Source organism: Manis pentadactyla, chromosome 7 (genome assembly GCF_030020395.1).
Source record: "Manis pentadactyla isolate mManPen7 chromosome 7, mManPen7.hap1, whole genome shotgun sequence".
NCBI lineage: Eukaryota > Metazoa > Chordata > Mammalia > Pholidota > Manidae > Manis > Manis pentadactyla.
The window spans coordinates 136,488,406-136,510,750 of NC_080025.1; the positions used below are offsets into that span (position 1 = coordinate 136,488,406).

Genomic DNA, 22,345 nt, shown 5'->3' on the forward strand with positions numbered 1-22,345 from the left:
TGACAGTTCATAAAATAATTATGTTTGAGATACTAGAATTTCAAGTGTCACTAATTAAAATAATTCCATTTCATTTAACTATTTACAGTTTTCTTATAAATAACATCACAAACTGCTAGTCCTTAAAGAATCTGCATTCTTTGTTGCTGTAAGTTGTGAGACACAGGTGAAAACACCGGAAAAAGTCACATATACATACGGTGAAGCAAAATTATATATTTTTTAAAGTACAAAGTACCTGTTTTGTAGAGAAGGAACTGAGAGAATAGAACCTCAAAATAATTAAATGTACCTTTTAACGTTTTGCTATCACCAACATTAATTTCTAAATTCTGATCTTTTTTTATTAACATATCATTGATATACAACCTTATGAAGGTTTCACATGAACACTGAATTCTGATCTTTTTTGACATTTAATAATAACTATTACTTATTGATAGGTTATTATATGCTGGGCAATAAAATAAATGATAATAATCTTATTTAATCTTCCCACCAACCCTGTAAAATATATTGTGAGTGTCTTACCCAACATCTATTTATGTCATTGATTAGAATACCTATAATGTTTCTCAGGTTCCATTGGATTAGTGGAACAAATTCAGAGTCTATTCACATTCAAAACATATCATTTGTTCCTGAAGACTAACTTTATCATGCAATGTACCAGTGGGCTTTTCCAATATCCCTAATGCAGAACTGAGAAAAGTGCATAATCTTTTCTACATATATATCCATACCCCTACCACCTCCTCTGCTTTGACACATCCTTGCTCTCCTCGGCTCCTACCCTCCCCTCCTTGTCCACTTCTCTTCTTTCTCCCAGCCTTGATGTCTCTTTTGTTTACTTTCTCAGTGTGAGGGTCACATATCTTGCTTATCAGTATACAAAACACATCTGAGCACATTCAACTTAATTACAATTATAATGACTGCTTCTGCGAAGTTCAGGGTCTAGGCCTGTCCTCTACGTGAATTGCCAGTAAGCTCACCCAACCCCCCAAACTGGTTCCTCTCCTCTCCTAGTTTTACACATCTCAGCAAATGGAGGGATGGAATTGAGCAATCATCCACCCTGCTATTCAGGCCATTAACTTAGAAATCATCCTTGAATCCTCTTTTTCCCTCTCCACAGCACCCCAGCCATTACTCTGCCTCCAAATCTTTACTCCCAAAATATATCCTGAATCTACATCTCCCTGTTTGTCACTTCTAAGAGACTTGCCTAAATGATCATGATCTCTTATCTAGACCCTACTAACATTCTAAAGGTCTCCCTACTTCCCCTCTTGCCACTTTTTGCTCCAGATATCACCTGGCATTGAGATGATCTAAAAATGTAAATTATTTTATCTCACTTTTCTGCTTAAAATTATCCAGTGGCTTCTTAATACATTTAGAATAAAACCCAAATTACATATCCTGGCCTAAAAGGCCCATATGAACCACACCTATTTTTATCTCCAATCTCATCTGCTCACCTTCCATCCTATTTTCTGGTGTATTTTCTTAATAGTTGTTTTTTGCTTGTTTGCTTTTGCTAATATGTGTGTGAGCTTTATGATTTGTGTACCATCTAATGAACCAGACCCATATATATCTATTACAGAGGGGGAAGCCACTTTGGACAGCTGACCTATTAAAAGCCTAGGGAAAACTCATACATCTGTGGTCAATTGATTTTGGACAAAGGTCTCAAGACCATTCAACAGGGAAAGAGTAATCTTTTCAACAAATGGTGCTGAGACAACTGGATACATACATGCAAAAGAATGAATCTGGACCCCTACCTCACACTATATACAAAAATTAACTCAAAATGTATCAAAGGCCTAAATGTAAGAGATAAACTATAATCTCCTAGAAGGAAACATATTCATGACCTTTGATCATATAACAGTCTCTTAAATATGACATAAAAAACACAAGAAAAAATAAGTAATTGGACTTCATCAAAGCTAAAAAATTTCTACATGTCAGGACAATACCAGGAAAGTGAAAAGACAACTCACTGAATGGGAGAAAATATTTGCAAATCATGTATCTGGTAAGAACATATAAATAACTCTAACAATTCAACAGTAAAAAAAACAAATAACCCAATTAAAAAAATGAGTAACTGGTAAAGGTAACTATATAGATAAATATAAAAAACAATGTGAATGTATATTTTGTTTTTAATTTTTTATGTCTCCTGACTTAAAAGACAGCTGCATGAAGCAATAGTTATAAATCTGTGTTGATGTTCATACAATATATTTTGTATGACATTAATAGTAAAAAGAAGCAGGAAGGGAATGGAGCTCATAGGAGCAAAGTTCTTGTATACTATTGAAATTAAGTTGGTACTAATGCAAACTAGATTATTATAAATTAAGATGCTACTTACAGTACTAGATAAGATCTCTCCTGTCTTTTATCACTTTTCCCTTCCTCTTATCCCAACCTTGGAGAGGCCAGAAACCATGTCTAGCTGAGTAGGGAGCAAAAAGGGAAAGATAGAGGAGAGAAACAGAAGTCACTCAGGATCACCTTTCCCATACCAATCTACCACTTGGGGGAAAGGAGGAATTTTAGTTTAAATGAAATTCATTTCAATGTATTTATTTATTCTATCACACATATGCATTGTTAAATATTATGGCTTTTTTGCATATTTTTAGGCTCTATGTAACTACTCCATTGAACAAGCAGAAATGCATGAAATAGAATTGGACATGTCAATAAAGTTATTTTTTGTTTGTAAGTCTATGCAGTCCTGAACCCTCAGCATCTAACAGTGTCAAGCACATTGCAAAGTGGTTTGGGAGAGGCCTCTGGAGGCAAACTGCTCAGTCTGAATCACAGCCCTACCACACACTAGCCTGTGACTGGGATTCGTTTCCTCATTTGTAATACAGGGAATAATAATACTACCTACCACTTAAGATTGCTCTGAAGGTGGAATGAGATGGATAATCCATATGAACTTCTTAGCATAATGCTTGGAACATAGCAAACACAAAATAAGTGCTAGTTATTATCAAGATTGTTGAATAAAGAATTGCATCTGAAAACTTCCCCTGGGTATGTTCATGCCACAAGTACTCTGGGACCCAAGTAAGGTTAGCATCAAAAGGCCTTTCTTTTTCTCTCTGATCTAGCAAATCAGGGGAAGAGACTAAATTAATTAGCTGGAAGGCAGACAGTGGTTTGCAGCACTCATGCAGGATCTGAAGCTACAGTGTTTCAAGCCTGTGATCATCCTTTTCCCAATCAGTATGTTTCTCTCTGTCTGCCTTTCTGTGTCTGGTTTTCTTTTTGAGGGTGCCTTGCCCTTGTTCTAGTATTTGCCTCAAGTCTATTTTTTTCCTTTAAATTATGAAATACTACCAACACAGAAAATAATAGACAATAAAAAATCACCAGGGCACCTTGACCAAGATTTACCAAATACTACAATTTAACCTTTGCTTCGAATTTATATTTTAAAAAAAAGACATGGTTGAATCCCCTATGTCATTACCCTCCCTCCTCCAAAGGTAACCACTACCCTGAATTTTACCTTTATTCTCATAGATGTTTATGCTTGGCATTTCAAGATACAGAATTATTTTGCAATTTAAAAAATTATATAAATGTATATTGTGTGCATCTATACATATTCTGTATTTGTTACTTTGTAAATTCGCTTTTTTAGGTCAACATTACATTTTTGAGATGTATACATATTGATTTATGAAGCTCTAGTTCATCCATTTTAACTGTCATATGAATATAACAACATTTGTCTATTTATCCTTTTGTTGATAGCCATGTAAGTCTTACCTCCCCCTTTTTTCATCTGTTACAATGCTGCAGTAAACATGGTTCTCTACATCTTCTTGTACACAAGTACAAGAGATTATTGGACTCCCTGGACCATATGTTAAATAACAAGAGTCAAGTGTTTGTATCTGGCAGTGGAATTATTATGACCATTTTCAACTATTTCAGCTTTTCCCAAGTTGCTGTCCAAAGTGGTTGCACCAATTTACCCTTCATCATTGGTATATGGAAATCTATGTTTCTCTACTTCATTGCTAGCACTTCATGTGGTCAGACACTACAAGTTCTGCTCATCTGATGAGCATAAAAGGGTATCTCACTATATTCATTTGCATTTCCCTGATCATTAGTATTGAGCATGTAGATTTACTAGGTTTAAACATGTAGGTTTACTGTTGCTGTGTTTCCATACAATAAGTTCATAGGTAATGTCTGGCTGGTCAAATAAATATAATAATGCCCCTTAAGACTTGGATTTAGCTTGCTTTGTCTTTCTCTTTTCTTTTTTTTTTTTGTCTTATGTTTCTTTCTCTCCCTTTCTCTCCCATCATTGCTAGCATATTGGCTTTTATCCTCATATGATTGCACATGGTTGGGAGATGGTTACTCTACCTCCAGCTTCAAGTCTGGGCTCTAGAGTGGCAGGGTGAAGAACTGCAGGCATGGATCAGGAAAGCAAAAATGTTCTCAAGTCCCCAGCAGATTATTACTTATATCTCAGCCAAATCTTAGTTACATCATATGGGCGTTAGAATATGTCTCCCCAAAATATGCACTTAAGCATATTGATTTTTTTGATTTAAAGATACTTGAGAAACAGCCAGTGCTAGAAGGACCAGAGACAGGAAATTTAGGGCCAAGAAGGCTGTATTAAAAACCTTATTACTTCTTCATCATTTCACCATTCTGAGCCCAAACCCCTTTGTCTGTCAGATCTTCACAAATTTATTGTTTCTTTGTCTAAAAGGTAGAAAAGCTTCCTGCTCCAGTCACTTCTTTGAGTCTTGTAACTTTATGGTACTCATGTAGGTAGGTACATAATTAAATTTGTTTTTCTTGTAACAGTCTGTCTTTTGATTACAGTAATTCTCAGCCAAGAACCTAGAAGAGAAAAGGGAAATTTTTTTGCCCTCCTCTACTGTGGCCACCCTTAGCATCAGGGAAGGCCAGAAATAGCTTTATGGCCTCTGGAGTACAGCAGGCAAGAGAGAAGGGGACTAGAAATTGAGACTGGGTCAGCCCACCTTTGACTGCTACCTCACGTCTCCCTGTACACACCCTTTTTTCCCTTCCATGGAGCATCACTGTCTAAGGAAGCAACCCCAAAGTCTCACTCAGGGACCCTGTCCATCTTGATATCTGGGGTCTCTGGAGGAGTACCACCCTTCCCATCAGGTATGAACTTGGCTTCTCCTAGTCCTGCAACCCGTAAGCTGAAAGGTCAATTGCTAGTGTCCGGGACCCATAATGCAGAATGGTGAGGAAGGCCAGGATAACTGCAATAAAACTCCCACTCAGAGAAAGGGGAGAATGGGAAATTACAGCAGTACTGATCTTTAGAAATGATCAAATCCTGCTAGACATTTACTACATCCTACTGGACAGGAACAGTGAGGACCCCCTGCCCTTGTAGAGAACAAAGTTCCTTGAAGAGCCCATCTGGCAACTTCAGTCTTCTCTCTGGGATAAACCTGTGCCCACTACCCCTCCGTCACTGGAGATTATGCCATTGTCTTACGGATGGTACTATTTAGGGGCCCAGAAATTAGTTTAGGGTTCAGTAGCCACAGACTGTTACCACACTTTGTTTTTTATTTATTTTGTCTTGTTTTTAATCAACACAGTTCTCTCTTAAACCTAGTAGTTTTTTAGGTTATCTGTTCCTAATTAATTATTTGTGCAAGTAACCTTAGACAAGATTTTTTTGGAGATAGTCTTTGAGCTGGGAACTTTTGGCTCTTAGGCTGGCTTCACTGTTCTGCCAATCCCCCACTCCCAGAATTTAAGGGCTCCAGCCTTGAGTAAATTCTTAAGAATAGACAGGAAGATAACCCCCTTAGCCACATCTTCTTCCGTTGGCATTCCTTCTTTGTCAAGTGAAGAATTCTTACCATGGAGGTACTGGATGAAGTTGTGCACACATTTTGGCTAGCTTGAGTTTGTTCCTCTTTTAGGGATCTTTGCTCAGTGTGGCAGGACTATGGCTTCCCAGCAGGCTCAGAGAAAAAGCCAGTCTTTACAATGGTCCCAAAGGCCTTATGTGCTCTCACTGCCCTACCTCAGCACATACCCCTCTGCGTCCCTTTTCACTACCCTCCTCCTTTTGTCTCCCTATTCTGCCAACATTCCAGAGGTGCTCCTGCTGTTCCTGCCATGTGGATGGTGTCATCAAGGTAGCTTTGTGGCTCCTCTTTCACTTCTTTCAAGGCCTTGTTTACCTGCCACATTATCACAGGAGCCTTTCTGACCACTTCAGATAAAAGCAACATCCATCCTTGAAACTCCCTATCTCCATTTCACTGCTAATTTTTTTCCAACCCTTCATAGATTATACATTGTATATTTATTTATTTTATTTGTTTAGGGCAAATTGTGCTCAGAGACTTAGATTGTTTTTGCCAATCATTTATTTAACACAGGTTCGTGACAGGTATTATAATTTATAATAATAATATTTTGCAAAATAGCATAGAGGATAATGTCTTTGTAAGTCAATAAAGAAATAACATACTCCAAATGATGATAGATTAATATAGCACTATTATTTTAGGCAAAGGGGAGGTGAAAGAAAGGAAGTCCAAATTTAGTTGAGGAGTACTTTTATATGAGTTAGTTTTCAGTAGAATCAGTTCTTCCAACTAAAAGCTGGGTATTGGCTGCTGGCTTAGGTCCCTCACTGCTGGGGCACAACAGCACCAGTGTTGGCAGGCAAGGTGGGTGCTCTGAAGGCTATTGCTCCAGGAACCAATGTAGAAATATATTAGACCACTGCCTATGAGGAGTAGCCTCACCAAGGCAGGAACAAAGGTCCCTTCTCTTTTTGAGACCATTGAGCAGCTTAGCACTACCGGCCAAGAGTAGCCTGGCCATGGCAGGAGCAAGTATCTCAAGATCTTTGGAGAGCTATTTAGGTCAGCAAAGAGTAGCCTTGCCCAGACTGAACACTCTCGAATTGCTAGTCACACCTCTTGGCTTTTAAAGTTTACAAGTCCATCGTAGGATGCGCACCACTGCCATTTACTATGGCGTCAACGACATAATGGTCCTCTCCACTCCAGGTGCCAGAATCTATAAGAAAGTCCTAATATTCAACTTCATCAAAATTAGTTCAATCTGTGAACAACTTTGTCCAAAACAAGCTTTCAAAACACAAATTTCAAATCATAACAAGTTAGTACACCACAGTTTATTATGTTTCCCCACTAGACTAGAAGCTCCATGAAGGCAGGGACTTTTTTCAGTTTTACTCACCCCTGTATCTCATGTTTCTACAACAATGACCAGCATGTAATAGTTGTAGCACATGATAGAAACTCAAATATTATCTTAAAAAAACCACCCTGCATATGTTAATATTCAAAAATGTCCTTATAATTCAACAACAGATGAAAGTCCTGGTAAGCATGTGGTATATATTCCAAGGTACAACAGGTGACATTCTGCCCAAATATTTCATCATTGCACATCAGATTTCACCAGGTTTCCAAAGATTATTGATTGGTATCTTCTGGCCTACTTCCTCTTAGCTAATTCCACAGTTTATGTTCTTATTTCTTTTCCTTTTTTTTTTTTTTAGCTTCTCGTTCAAAATCAGTTAGGAAGGAATGCTTTTAGTTGCAAAGAAACCAACAATATCGATGTGTTAAATAAGTGGAGGATTGTCTCAAACCGCAAGAAGTTTGGGGATAGGTAGGTAGTCCAGCTCGGGCCCAATGGATTCTCTGAGTCCAGGCTTCTTCCATTTTCCCACACTTAGTGTTTAGGCCTGTGCCCCATGCTTGTTGTCATTAGACACAATATATAGCTGTGGCATCTCCATGCTTTAGACCCACATTATAAGCAGGAGGAAGGAAGAAAAGGTATAATTAGTGAAAAACTTTTCCAGAAATCCTCAGTATTTTCGTTTTTGTCTCCATTGCCAGAACTGTGTCACATGGGCCCTTCAGTAGGCAAGGAAATCTGAGAAAGTGAACAAGGGAACACTGTTACCAAGAATGAAATCTGGAGTCTGTTAATAAGGAATAAGAGGAGGGTGGTTATTAGGTAAACAACAGAAAACTCTGACAGCGTTTCCTTCCTCTGTGAATTGCTATTTATACATTTTGCCTATTTTTATTGGGTTACTTATCATCATTTTATTCATTTTTATGAGGCTGTTGTCTAACTGCAATGTTAATTCTTTGTTGATTTTATGCATAACAAATAGTTTCTACCATCCTTTCATTAATTCTTTTTTTTATTATGGTAAAAAACAAAACTTAACCATCTTAACTATTTTTAAGGTTATAGTTCAGTGGCATTAAGTATTTTCACATTGTTGTGCTACCATCACCACCGTCCATCCACAGAACTCTTTTAATCTTGCAAAAGTGAAACTTAGTACCTATTAAACAGTAACTCTCCATTCATTCATTCATTTGTTCATTCTTATATTCAATCATTGAAGTTAGAAAGTTGTTAGTTACTACAGCATAGAATAGCCTATCCTGACTAATAGAGGTGGAAAGAATAAAAACAAAGAGACCAGTTAGAGAGCTATTTTAATAAAGTTTGGATGATAGCTCAAAGAAGCTAGAATGATAGAATTTATGATAAATTCTGATTTCCTCATAGATTGGCTGTGGGGTTCATGAGTAAAAAAAGAGTTGAAACTCTTAGTTGCCCAATCCAAGATCCGTTCTCCTCTGTCTCTTGAGTAACAAAGTCCCAAATTTTCAGTAGGCATATTACTGTTCAAAATAAAAGATGGCAGTTTTTCAGCATTCCTTGCACTAGTTAAAGCTGTGTGATTAAGGCCAATGAAATATAAGTCAAAGTGTGTTGTGGAATTTCTAGTTCTTTAAATGGAGAGGAACATGACCTCTATCCTTCTTTTTTCCTGATTCCTAAAACTTGAGCAGTCATCTTAGACAAAGGTGCCATGCATGAAAGTGGCGAACACCAAGAGAGAAGCAGCTAATCCCCAGTGACTGTGGAACTATCAGGTGAGTGAAAAATAAACCTCAGTGTTCTTTAAACCACTGTGATTTTGGGATTTTCTGTGATATCCAGGAAAACCCAACTCTAACTGGTAGAGAAGGATATTTTTTTAGGAAATTAACAGTTCAGTGTTGGACTTAAGTATAAGATGCCCATTGAACATTCAAAAAGAAATCAAATTGTCATCTGTAAATGGAGTAGAGATATAACATCAGGTGGCATGAGAGTTTAGAAGGTACTTAACGGTATGGGACTGGATGGAACTACAGGGAATAAGAAGCAGATACAGAAGCTTTCAATTTTAATGTAGTTGAATTCTTAAATATTTTTCACATAACTTTAATCTTGAAATATTGTACAAGAACTCTTTTTATATTCTGTGATCATAAAGATATTCTGTATTTACCTATAGCATTTTCAAGTTTTATTTTTCACATTTAGGTGTTTAATCCAGCTGAAATGTATTTTTGTATATAAGGAAAGTATCTAATTTTATTTTTATCTATATGGATAACCAGTTATTGCAGCAGCAATAGTTGAATAGTTTATACTTTCCCTGCACATTTCACATAAATCTGTCATATGTCAAATTTTTATACATGTGTGGGCATGTTTCTGTTCTGTTCTATTAGTTCATTTGTCCATCTTTGCATTTATCTCACAGCATCTTAATTATTATTGTTATAAGTCTTGATACTGGTAATATCAGCATGTCTGTTATGTTCTTAACAAGTTTTTTAGTTATTCCTGCCCCTTTGCTCTTCCACATTAATCTGAATAAACAAATAAAGGAATGCTCTTGGTATTTTGATTGGAATAGCTTTGAGATTTGTAGATTAATTGCAAACAATTAACATTTGTAATATTGATTCTTCTAATTCTTCAGATTCACGAAAATATATCTCTTCATCTATTCAGGTTAATTTTAATATCTTAAATAAATTGCTTACTATTGATGCTAGGGATGGTATTGATTTATATCTTATAACCAGCAGTATTGCTGAACTTTTGTTATTACTAGTGATTTGCTGATTTTCTTGTATTTTTAGGCCAACATTGGTTTGTTTACAATGAATTTGTTTCTTTCCAATTCCTATACCTTTCATTTCTTTTTCTTGCCTTATTGCATTGGCTAAGAATTCCAATACAATGTTGAAGAGGAGTGGCAATAACAGGCTTCCTTTTATTCTTCCTGACGTTAATGAGAATATTTCTAAATATTCAACATTGAGAAGTTTATTGTGGATTTTTTGACTGATTCCTATTACCTGTCAAAAAGTAAATATTGCCTTCTATTATCAGTTTTTCCTCTTTAGTCTATTAATGTGTTACAGTAATATGAATGGATTTTCAAGAATTGAACCATCAGTTTATTCCTAGGATAGAGCCTATTTTGTGATTTTTTTTTTTTGAAATTTAACAAATTTTTTTTTTTTTTTTTTTTGGCTGGAGTGCAATGAATGAAGGAAAGTATTTTATTTATCTAACAAACATTCAAATAGCCCTCACTAGTAACATTTTTTTTTTTTGGTTTCTTTTTTTTTTTTTTTTTTAAATAATTATTTTTTATTGAAGGGTACTTGACGCACAGTATTACATTACATTAGTTTCAAGTGTACAACACAGTGATAAAACATTTATATACATAATTCTAGGTTCCAGCTATCATCCTACCAAGCTGTTACAATATCTTGACTATATTCCTTATGCTATACATTACATCCCGGTTACTTATTTATTTTACCATTGGAAGTCTGTCCTTTTTTTTTTTTTTTTTTTGTGAGGGCATCTCTGATATTTCTTGATCAAATGGTTGTTAACGACAATAAAATTCTATATAGGGGAGTCAATGCTCAATGTACAATCATTAATCCACCCCAAGCCTAATTTTCATCAGTCTCCAATCTTCTGAGGCATAACAAACAAGTTCTTACATGGAGAACAAATTCTTACATAATGAATAAGTTACATAGTGAACAGTACAAGGGCAGTCATCACAGAAACTTTTGGTTTTGCTCATGCATTATGAACTATAAACAGTTCAAATATGAATACTCATTTGGTTTTTATACTTGATTTATATGTGGATACCACATTTCTCTCTTTATTATTATTATTTTTAATAAAATGCTGAAGTGGTAGGTAGATACAAGATATAGGTAGAAAACATAGTTTAGTGTTGTAAGAGAGCAAATGTAGATGATCAGGTGTGTGCCTGTAGACTATGTGTTAATCCAAGCTAGACAAGGGCAATAAAACATCCACGTATGCAGAAGATTTCTCTCAGAACAGGGGGGGTGAGGTTCTAAGCCTCACCTCTGTTGATCCCCAATTTCTCACCTGATGGCCCCCCTGCGACTGTGCCTGTCTTAGGTTGTTCCTCCCTTGAGGAATCTTACCCGTCTCTGGCTAACCAGTCATCTTCCGGGGCCATACAGGGAAATGTTAAGTTGGTAAGTGAGAGGGAAGCCTTATTGTTTGAAAAGGTTAGCTTTTTACTTCTTTGCATATTTATGCCCTGTGGCTTCTATGCCCAGCATTTGTCTTGAGGTATCTTTACCACTTGGAAGAATTATGATACTCGGTAAATTTGATATGAGGCACGAATTCTATTTAAGGGTTGTAATTAGGAAGGAAGAAGAAAAGCTATAGAAGTAGAAGGCGGAAAAAAACATGGGAAGATTGATTATTTCTTTGACATATCTTCTCGTAGAGTACTTCAGCATGTATAGGTTTTAAGCTACTACTTAAACTGTGCACACACATTAACATAATAGGAGTATAGTTACATAACCAAAGCATATCTGTAATTACCAGCCATCTCCAGTGAAACCAAGAAAACCAGTTAGGCACCTTAGGCATTTGTGAAAACTTATCTATGATATGGTGGGCCCATTTTTTAATTGGGTTATTTGTTTTTTGTTTGTTGAGGCGTGTGAGCTCTTTATATATTCTGGATGTCAAGCCTTTATCGGATGTGTCATTTTCAAATATATTCTCCCATACTGTAGGGATCCTTTTTGTTCTATTGATGGTGTCTTTTGCTGTACAGAAGCTTTTCAGCTTAACATAGTCCCACTTACTCATTTTTGCTGTTGTTTTCCTTGCCCGGGGAGATATGTTCAAGAAGAGGTCACTCATGTTTATGTCTAAGAGGTTTTCGCCTATGTTTTCTTCCAAGAGTTTAATGGTTTCATGGCTTACATTCAGGTCTTTGATCCATTTTGAGTTTACTTTTGTATATGGGGTTAGACAATGGTCCAGTTTCATTCTCCTACATGTAGCTGTCCAGTTTTGCCAGCACCATCTGTTGAAGAGACTGTCATTTCGCCATTGTATGTCCATGGCTCCTTTATCAAATATTAATTGACCATATATGTCTGGGTTAATGTCTGGATTGTCTAGTCTGTTCCATTAGTCTGTGGCTCTGCTCTTGTGCCAGTACCAAATTGTCTTGATTACTATGGCTTTATAGTAGAGCTTGAAGTTGGGGAGTGAGATCCCCCCTACTTTATTCTTCTTTCTCAGGATTGCTTTGGCTATTCAAGGTCTTTGGTGTTTCCATATGAATTTTTGAATTATTTGTTCCAGTTCATTGAAGAATGTTGCTGGCAGTTTCATAGGGATTGCATCAAATCTGTATATTGCTTTGGGCAGGATGGCCATTTTGACGATATTAATTCTTCCTAGCCATGAGCATGGGATAAGTTTCCATCTGTTAGTGTCCCCTTTAATTTCTCTTAAGAGTGACTTGTAGTTTTCAGAGTATAAGTCTTTCACTTCTTTGGTTAGGTTTATTCCTAGGTATTTTATTTTTTTTGATGCAATTGTGAATGGAGTTGTTTTCCTGATTTCTCTTTCTGTTGGTTCATTGTTGGTATATAGGAAAGCCACAGATTTCTGTGTGTTGGTTTTGTATCCTGCAACTTTGCTGTATTCCGATATCAGTTCTAGTAGTTCTGGGGTGGAGTCTTTAGGGTTTTTTATGTACAGTATCATGTCATCTGCAAATAGTGACAGTTTAACTTCTTCTTTACCAATCTGGATTCCTTGTATTTCTTTATTTTGTCTGATTGCTGTGGCTAGGACCTCCAGTACTATGTTAAATAACAGTGGAGAGAGTGGGCATCCCTGTCTAGTTCCCGATCTCAGAGGAAATGCTTTCAGCTTCTCGCTGTTCAATATAATGTTGGCTGTGGGTTTATCATAGATGGCCTTTATTATGTTGAGGTACTTGCCCTCTATTCCCATTTTGCTGAGAGTTTTTAACATGAATGGATGTTGAACTTTGTCAAATGCTTTTTCAGCATCTATGGAGATGATCATGTGGTTTTTGTCTTTCTTTTTGTTGATGTGGTGGATGATGTTGATGGACTTTCGAATGTTGTATCATCCTTGCATCCCTGGGATGAATCCCACTTGGTCATGGTGTATGATCCTTTTGATGTATTTTTGAATTCGGTTTGCTAATATTTTGTTGAGTATTTTTGCATCTACGTTCATCAGGGATATTGGTCTGTAGTTTTCTTTTTTTGGTGGGGTCTTTGCCTGGTTTTGGTATTAGGGTGATGTTAGCTTCATAGAATGAGTTTGGGAGTATCTCCTCCTCCTCTATTTTTTGGAAAACTTTAAGGAGAATGGGTATTATGTCTTCCCTGTATGTCTGATAAAATTCCGAGGTAAATCCATCTGGCCCGGGGGTTTTGTTCTTTGGTAGTTTTTTGATTACTGCTTCAATTTCGTTGCTGGTAATTGGTCTGTTTAGATTTTCTGTTTCTTCCTGGGTCAATCTTGGAAGGTTGTATTTTTCTAGGAAGTTGTCCATTTCTCCTAGGTTTCCCAGCTTGTTAGCATATAGGTTTTCATAGTATTCTCCAATAATTCTTTGCATTTCCGTGGGGTCCATCGTGATTTTTCCTTTCTCGTTTCTGATACTGTTGATTTGTGTTGACTCTCTTTTCTTCTTAATAAGTCTGGCTAGAGGCTTATCTATTTTGTTTATTTTCTCGAAGAACCAGCTCTTGGTTTCATTGATTTTTGCTATTGTTTTATTCTTCTCAATTTTATTTATTTCTTCTCTGATCTTTATTATGTCCCTCCTTCTGCTGACCTTAGGCCTCATCTGTTCTTCTTTTTCCAATTTCGATAATTGTGACATTAGACCATTCATTTGGGATTGCTCTTCCTTTTTTAAATATGCTTGGATTGCTATATACTTTCCTCTTAAGACTGCTTTTACTGTGTCCCACAGAAGTTGGGGCTTAGTGTTGTTGTTGTCATTTGTTTCCATATATTGCTGGATCTCCATTTTGATTTGGTCATTGATCCATTGATTATCTAGGAGCGTGTTGTTAAGCCTCCATGTGTTTGTGAGCCTCTTTGCTTTCTTTGTACAGTTTATTTCTAGTTTTATGCCTTTGTGGTCTGAAAAATTGGTTGGTAGGATTTCAATCTTCTGGAATTTTCTGAGGCTCTTTTTGTGGCCTAGTATGTGGTCTATTCTGGAGAATGTTCCATGTGCACTTGAGAAGAATGTATATCCTGTTGCTTTTGGATGTAGAGTTCTATAGATGTCTGTTAGGTCCATCTGCTCTACTGTGTTGTTCAGTGCTTCCGTGTCCTTACTTATTTTCTGCCCAGTGGATCTATCCTTTGGGGTGAGTGGTGTGTTGAAGTCTCCTAGAATGAATGCATTGCAGTCTATTTCCCCCTTTAGTTCTGTTAGTATTTGTTTCACATATGCTGGTGCTCCTGTGTTGGCTGCATATATATTTAGAATGGTTATATCCTCTTGTTTGACTGAGCCCTTTATCATTATGTAATGTCCTTCTTTATCTCTTGTTACTTTCTTTGTTTTGAAGTCTATTTTGTCTGATATTAGTACTGCAACCCCTGCTTTCTTCTCACTGTTGTTTGCTTGAAATATGTTTTTCCATCCCTTGACTTTTAGTCTGTGCATGTCTTTGGGTTTGAGGTGAGTTTCTTGTAAGCAGCATATAGATGGGTCTTGCTTTTTTATCCATTCTGTTACTCTGTGTCTTTTGATTGGTGCATTCAACCCATTAACATTTAGGGTGACTATTGAAAGATATGTACTTATTGCCATTGCAGGCTTTAAATTCGTGGTTACCAAAGGTTCAAGGTTAGCCTCTTTAGTATCTTACTGCCTAACTTAGCTCGCTTATTGAGCTGTTATATACACTATCTGGAGATTCTTTTCTTCTCTCCCTTCTTGTTCCTCCTCCTCGATTCTTCATATGTTGGGTGTTTTGTGCTGTGCTCGTTCTAGGAGTGCTCCCATCTAGAGCAGTCCCTGTAAGATGTTCTGTAGAGGTGGTTTGTGGAAAGCAAATTCCCTCAGCTTTTGTTTGTCTGGGAATTGTTTAATCCCACCATCATATTTGAATGATAGTCGTGCTGGATACAGTATCCTTGGTTCAAGGCCCTTCTGTTTCATTGTATTAAATATATCATGCCATTCTCTTCTGGCCTGTAGGGTTTCTGTTGAGAAATCTGACGTTAGCCTGATGGTTTTCCCTTTATAGGTGACCTTTTTCTCTCTAGCTGCCTTTAACACTCTTTCCTTGTCCTTGATCTTTGCCATTTTAATTATTATGTGTCTTGGTGTTGTCCTTCTTGGATCCTTTCTGTTGGGGGTTCTGTGTATTTCCATGGTCTGTTCGATTACTTCCTCCCCCAGTGTGGGGAAGTTTTCAGGAATTATTTCTTCTAAGATACTTTCCATCTCTTTTCCTCTCTCTTCTTCTTCTGGGACCCCTATAATACGGATATTGTTCCTTTTGGATTGGTCACACAGTTCTCTTAATATTGTTTCATTCCTGGAGATCCTTTAGTCTCTCTCTCTATCAACTTCTATGCGTTCCTGTTCTCTGGTTTCAATTCCATCAATGGCCTCTTGCATTCTATTCATTCTGCTTATAAACCCTTCCAGAGTTTGTTTCATTTCTGCGATCTCCTTTCTGGCATCTGTGATTTCCTTCCGGACTTCATCCCATTTCTCTTGCGTATTTCTCTGCATCTCTGTCATCATGTTTATGATTCTTATTTTGAATTCTTTGTCAGGAAGACTGGTTAGGTCTGTCTCCTTCTCTGGTGTTGTCTCTGTGATCTTTGTCAGCCTGTAGCTTTGCCTTTTCATGGTGATAGGAATAGTCTGCAGAGCTGGGACGAGTGATGGCTGGAAGGACTTCCTTTCTTGTTGGTTTGTGGCCCTCCTCTCCTGGGAAAACAGCGACCTCTAGTGGCTTGTGCTGTGCAGCTGCGCACAGACAGGGTTTCTGCTTCCTGCCCGGGTGCTATGGAGTTAATCTCCGCTGTTGCTGTGGGCGTGGCCTGGCTCGGGCAGCTGCTCCAAAGTGGTGGAGTCGCGTTGGAGGGGGAGCGGCTGGGAGGCTATTTATCTCCGTAAGGGGCCTCCCTGCTCCCTGCAGCCCAGGGGTGAGGGTGCCCAGAGATCCCCGGATTCCCTACCTCTGGATTAAGTGACCCGCCCTGCCCCTTTAAGACTTCCAAAAAGCACCCGCCGAAACAAAACAACGACCACCAAAAAAAAAAAAAAAAAAAAATTTTTAAATTAAAAAAAAAAAAAAAGGTTTTTAATTAAAAAAAAAAAAAAAAGTGGTCGTTCGTTTTTCTTTATTCTCCGGTGCCAGCCTCAGGCCTCTGCTCACCGGTCTTTGTGCCCTGTTTCCCTAGTATTGAGGTCCGTATCCCTTTAAGACTTCCAAAAAGCTCTCGCCAAAACAAAACAGCAAAAAAGCAAAAAAAAAGAAAATGGCCACTCGCTTTTCTTATGTCCACCGGCGCCAGGCCTCCGGTGCCCCCTCACTGTTCTTGCTGCCCTGTTTCCCTAGCATCCAGGGCCCCCCGCGCATGCACTGTGTCTGCGCTCTGGCCCAGATGGCTGGGGCTGGGTGCTCGGCAGCCCTGTGCTCCGTCTCCCTCCCGCTCTGCCTGCTCTTCTCCCGCCGGGAGCTGGGGGGAGGGGCGCTCAGCTCCCGCGGGGCCGGGGCTTGTATCTTACCCCCTTCGCGAGGCGCTGGGTTCTCTCAGGTGCGGATGTGGTCTGGATATTGTCCTGTGTCCTCTGGTCTTTATTCTAGGAAGGGTTGTCTTTGTTATATTTTCATAGATATATGTTGTTTTGGGAGGAGATTTCCGCTGCTCTACTCACGCCGCCATCTTCCGCCCCCTCTATTTTGTGATTTTTATAAATGTGCAAATGAATTTAATTTGCTAATATCCTACTTAGGACTTTTACAAATATGTATATGTTACATTAGCCTGTATTTTTCTTGTGCTGTCTTTGTCTTTTTTTTATATCAAGGTCATAGTTGCCTAATACAGTTAATTTCTTGTTTCCTGTTTTCTTTTTTTAATTCTCTGAAGCAATTTGTATAAGAATGGGATTCTCTGATGATTAGGTAAAGTTCTCCTGTAAGACTTTCTGTGCTTGGTGTCTGTTGATAGGCAGTAATTTTATGTAGCTTCTTGAGTCAATTTTCTTATTTTTCTTTTTAAAAATACCTTTATAAATAAAATTTCTCACATATAGACAAAAATGTTATAGAATTATCTTATAATTAACAGATTTTGTTCTTTTCACTCCTAATATTGTTTGTGTCACCCATCATTTATTTTGGTTTTCTACTTTTAACTGGAAGTTATTTTCCTTTATTAGTTGTTTTTTTTAAGAACAAGTATTTGATCTTATTTTTTCCTTTATTTATTTCTGCACTTATCTTCATTATTTTCTTCCCTCTCCTAGATTTACTATTTATTCTTTTATTAGAGTCTTGACATGAACAGTCAGCAAATTAAAATTTTTTCTTTTTATCCTTTAAATAAATGTTAAAAATATATATATATATTGTTTTAACTGTATCATACAAGTTTTAATATATAGTATTTTCAAAATCAAAATCCAGGTTTATGTGTTCTATAAAATATAACACCTAAAACAAAAGCACAAGATATAGTATTTTCATAGTCATTTGATTCTAAATACTTCAGAAGTTATTTTGTAATTTCCTTTCTAACTCATGAGTTATTTAGGAAATCATTTTAAAGTTTTCAAAGCAGAGATTTTTTAAAGTTTCTTTTTGGTTGATTTCTAATTCATTTGCTTTGTGTTAAGAAAGACTGGTCTATAAGACTTTTTAAAGACTTCCTCTGTGACCAAGTATGCAACCAATTTTTAAAAGTGTACCATTAATACTTTGCTCTATATTTGTGGAGGGTATTGATTTTTATTTGACAAAGCCTGCTATTTTTGAACATTCTAGATTCTTTCTAATTTTGCCTGCTTTATTTATGTCTGATAGAAGTTAAAAATTTCCCACTAAGATTGTTGATTTGTCAGTTTTCCTAATAATTGTATCAGTTTTTTGCTTTGTATGTTTTGAGAGGTTTATAGTGAGGGCAAGTTCGTAATTAGTGAATGTAAGTGGATTTTTTCTATTATGGAGGTCACTTTTTATCCCCATCAAGATTTTGACTTAAATTCTATTATATATGACATTTCCCATATATCTTTATTCATTCATTTTGCTTTTCTTGTGCTTTTGTTTTAGGTGTTATATTTATAGAACAAAATAAACCTGGATTTTGATTCTGTCTCCAATCTCAAGATTTCTATCATTTAATAGGTACATATATTCTGTTTACTTTTACTATAATAATCTTTATGGTGGAGTTATTTTAGTTTTTTTTCTGTTTACACTGCCACTTCTATTCTTGTTTTCTTTCAGATTGATAAAATTTGCTGTATTGTTTCTTTTACCTTCATTGTTTTGGAAATTACAGACTGTATTTTCATTCTTTGAGTGAATTGAAAATTTCTTGTGAGTTTTTTATTATTACTGTTATTATTCTTATATTAATGATGGTAAAATATACATTATATGTATTCACATTGTCATACAGCCAATCTGTAGAACTCTTTTCATTTTTCAAAACTGGTGCTCAACATTACTAGTCATCACATTAAAAATGAAATCAAAACTACAATAAGATACCACTTCACACTTATTAGGATGGCTACTGATGTTGAGCATCCTTTCATATGCTTGTTGGCATTTTCATATGTTCTTTGGAGAAATGTCTATTCAAGTCTTTTGCCCATTTTTTAATCACATCTTTTGGGGTATTTTGTTGTTGAGGTATAAGCATTCTTTATATATTCTGGATATTAACCCCTTATTAGATATATTTGTAAATATATTTTCACATTCTGTGGTTGACTTTTTACTCTGTTGCTTGTATACTTTGATGTACAGAAGTTTCTGATTTTGATGTAATCCAGTTTATCTATTTTTACTTTTGTTGCCTGTGCTTTTGGTGTCATTTCCAAGGAATCACTGTTAAATTCAATATCAAGAAGCTTTTCTACTATGTTTTCTTCTAAGAGTTTTATAGCTTTAGCTGTATGTTTAGCTCTTTAATCCATTTTGAGTTAATTTTTTTATATGGTGTAAGGTAGGGGTCCAAATTGACTCTTTTGCATGTGGATATCATTTTTCCTACACCATTTGTTGTAAAGACTGTCCTTTCTCCATTGAATGGTCTTGGCACCTTTGTTCAGAATTATTTGGCTATATATGTGAGGAATTATTTTGGGGTTCTCTTTTCTATTCTGTTGGTCTATATGTCTGTCTTTATGTCACACTGTTAAACATACATAGTTAATATATATCATTTTAACAATGTCAAAAGTCATTTGGAATTTCTATCCTCTCAAAAAAATATGACTCTTTCATACTTTATAAAATATCCTCCTCCATCTTTTAATTTTTGAATAACTTTAAGTTATCTTTTCTAAACACACAAAAAATGAGTTATTTTTAAACTACCATTAGTAGTGATTTTAATTTGACTTTTTAAAAATCAGTTTTTATCTATTTCTGGACTTTCCATTATTTATTGATTCTGTCCCCAAGACTCCCCCTTCTATTTTTTCTTTGGTATCATTAATATACAATTACATGAGCAACATTGTGGTTACTAGATTCCCCCCATTATCAAGTCTCCACCATATACCCCATTACAGTCACTGTCCATCAGTGTAGTAAGATGCTACAGAGTCACTACTTGTCTTCTCTGTGCTATACTGCCTTCCCTGTGCCCCCCACTACATTATGTGTGCTAATTGTAATGCCCCTTTTTCCCCCTTATCCCTCCCTTCCCACTCACCCTCCCCAGTCCCTTTCCCTTTGGTAGCCGTTAGTCCATTCTCGGGTTCTGTGATTCTGCTGCTGCTTTTGTTCCTTCAGTTTTTTCTTTGTTCTTATACTCCACAGATGAGTGAAATCATTTGGCACTTGTCTTTCTCTGCCTGCTCTTATTTCACTGAGCATAATACCCTCTAGCTCCATCCATGTTGTTGCAAATGGTAGGATTTGTTTTCTTCTTATGGCTGAATAATATTCCATTGTGTATATGTACCACATCTTCTTTATCCATTCATCTACTGATGGACACTTAGGCTGCTTCCATTTCTTGGCTATTGTAAATAGTAAGACTCCCCCTTATTTTTGCTGATGAGTATTTGTACTGATTTTTAAGTTATTATCTTTTAGCTCAAACTCCACTGTTCCCTTCTCTGCTCTGTGGTGCTCAGTCTGCAACTTTGCAAACCTTTGTTAGCTGGCTCCCTGTTAGGCTTTGCCAACAAGGGATACTAGAAGTAGACTGGAAACCTGGAGAAAAGAAATGTGACTTTCTTCTTCTTATTTACAGGTTATCCCTGCTAGCATTCCCCCAAAATCTTTACACATTCCACTCATCCCTTTGCATCTGAGGTCCAAGAAACAATTTTTTTTTTAGGGAGATGAAGTGGTGGGGAGGTTGAGGATTGGCAAATGAAGACCCATAATCTTACTACCCTGATAAAATTATTTTATATGCAAGTACTTAAAAAAATACACCTTGGTGGAGATGTAATCTACATATCCTAAAATTCACTCATTTGCAATGGACAATTAAGTGATTTTCATATATTTAGAGTCATACAACTATCTCCACAATCTAATTTTAGAACATTTTCATCACCCCAAAAGAAACCCCATACCCATTATCAGCCTAATGTATTCATTTTTCATTTGACATTCCTTTTAGCCCTTAACCAGGTACATACATATTTTTATCCAGTTATAATCATGGTGTACCTAACATTTTGTATACTTTTAATGTACTTACTTTACATTGCAAAAATTTTTTGTTTCTTTAGTTTAATAATTACTATTTAAATGTTTATGTAATATGTCACAGTGTGAGCTGTGACATATTACATTAACCATGTACATTAACCATGTAATACCACGATTAACCATGATTAATGGGAAGAGTGATTGTTTCCATCTAAGGAAAGTTTCCAGGTTGCTGGCCCAGAAATTGGACTGTAGTTTTCTCTTAGGTCCTGTCTTTTGTTTCTAGACAATTTCATTTGGGTGGATAAGCTATCAGATGAAGACAATGCCAAACATTGCAGGCCTTATCAGTATGCTCTCCGGGTTGGCAATCACCCTTGGACAGGCCACATTCACTTGCTGTGGCAGCCTGCTTTACAGCTGTGTGACTTTTTACTGTACAACTCAAGCAGGTGGTGGTCAGGAAGGGTCAGACCTGCACAGGCTAAAGAATGTTCACAGGAGAAAGCCTGATCCAAAGGCTTTGTGTTAATTAGTCTTTCTCATCTGGTGGGCATTATGTCCCTTTTCATCATCTTACCCCCTCTATACCAGAGGCAGCTTGGACCCTGAGGATCCTGAGGTGCATTCCTTAGATTTTGTTTTTTGCTGGGAATATTACTCTAAGGTAATACTCCTGAGAGACATAAGCCTGCATATTTTACCAAGTTCTTAAAGCCACAGAAGCTTTTAAGGCTTATTGATTAGCCTTGAAATAAAATCTTGGCAGGACCACTCACTGTCTTTGGCTGCACAATTGCAGGGGCCCCCATTCACAAAAGTACAATATGAAAGGCACATCCTGGTGTGCAGGGTGTAACCAGCACCAGTGTCCTTAGCAGCCTGGATCTTGGCCAGAAGATAAAGAATAACAATAAGGAGTGATAAGGAGGGTAGTTGTTAACTTTCTATAGCACTCTTCTGCATATATAAGATTAAACTAGAGTGTCTCATGGAATCTGTACATAAAATCAGTGAAGTTACTATGGCCCTCCTTCATGTTTTCTCCCCCATCTTTTTTGAGGTATAATTTTTAAATAAAAATTTTATATATTTAAAGTGTACAACTTGATGTTTTGATATAAGTATATATTGTGAAGTAATTGCTACAATCAAACTAATTAGCATAC

At 36.7% G+C, this 22,345-nt stretch overlaps 1 long non-coding RNA gene across 4 annotated transcripts in view; it reads left to right on the forward strand.

Moving 5' to 3' along the window:
- LOC118932530 (uncharacterized) overlaps positions 1-22,345 on the forward strand; it is a 72,334-nt gene that overhangs the window by 16,238 nt on the left and 33,751 nt on the right. For all 4 annotated transcript variants that reach the window (XR_008998567.1, XR_005032819.2, XR_008998568.1 and 1 more), the window contains exon 5: positions 8,931-9,014. This is a non-coding gene — a long non-coding RNA (uncharacterized LOC118932530). The remainder of the gene's footprint in view (positions 1-8,930; positions 9,015-22,345) is intronic.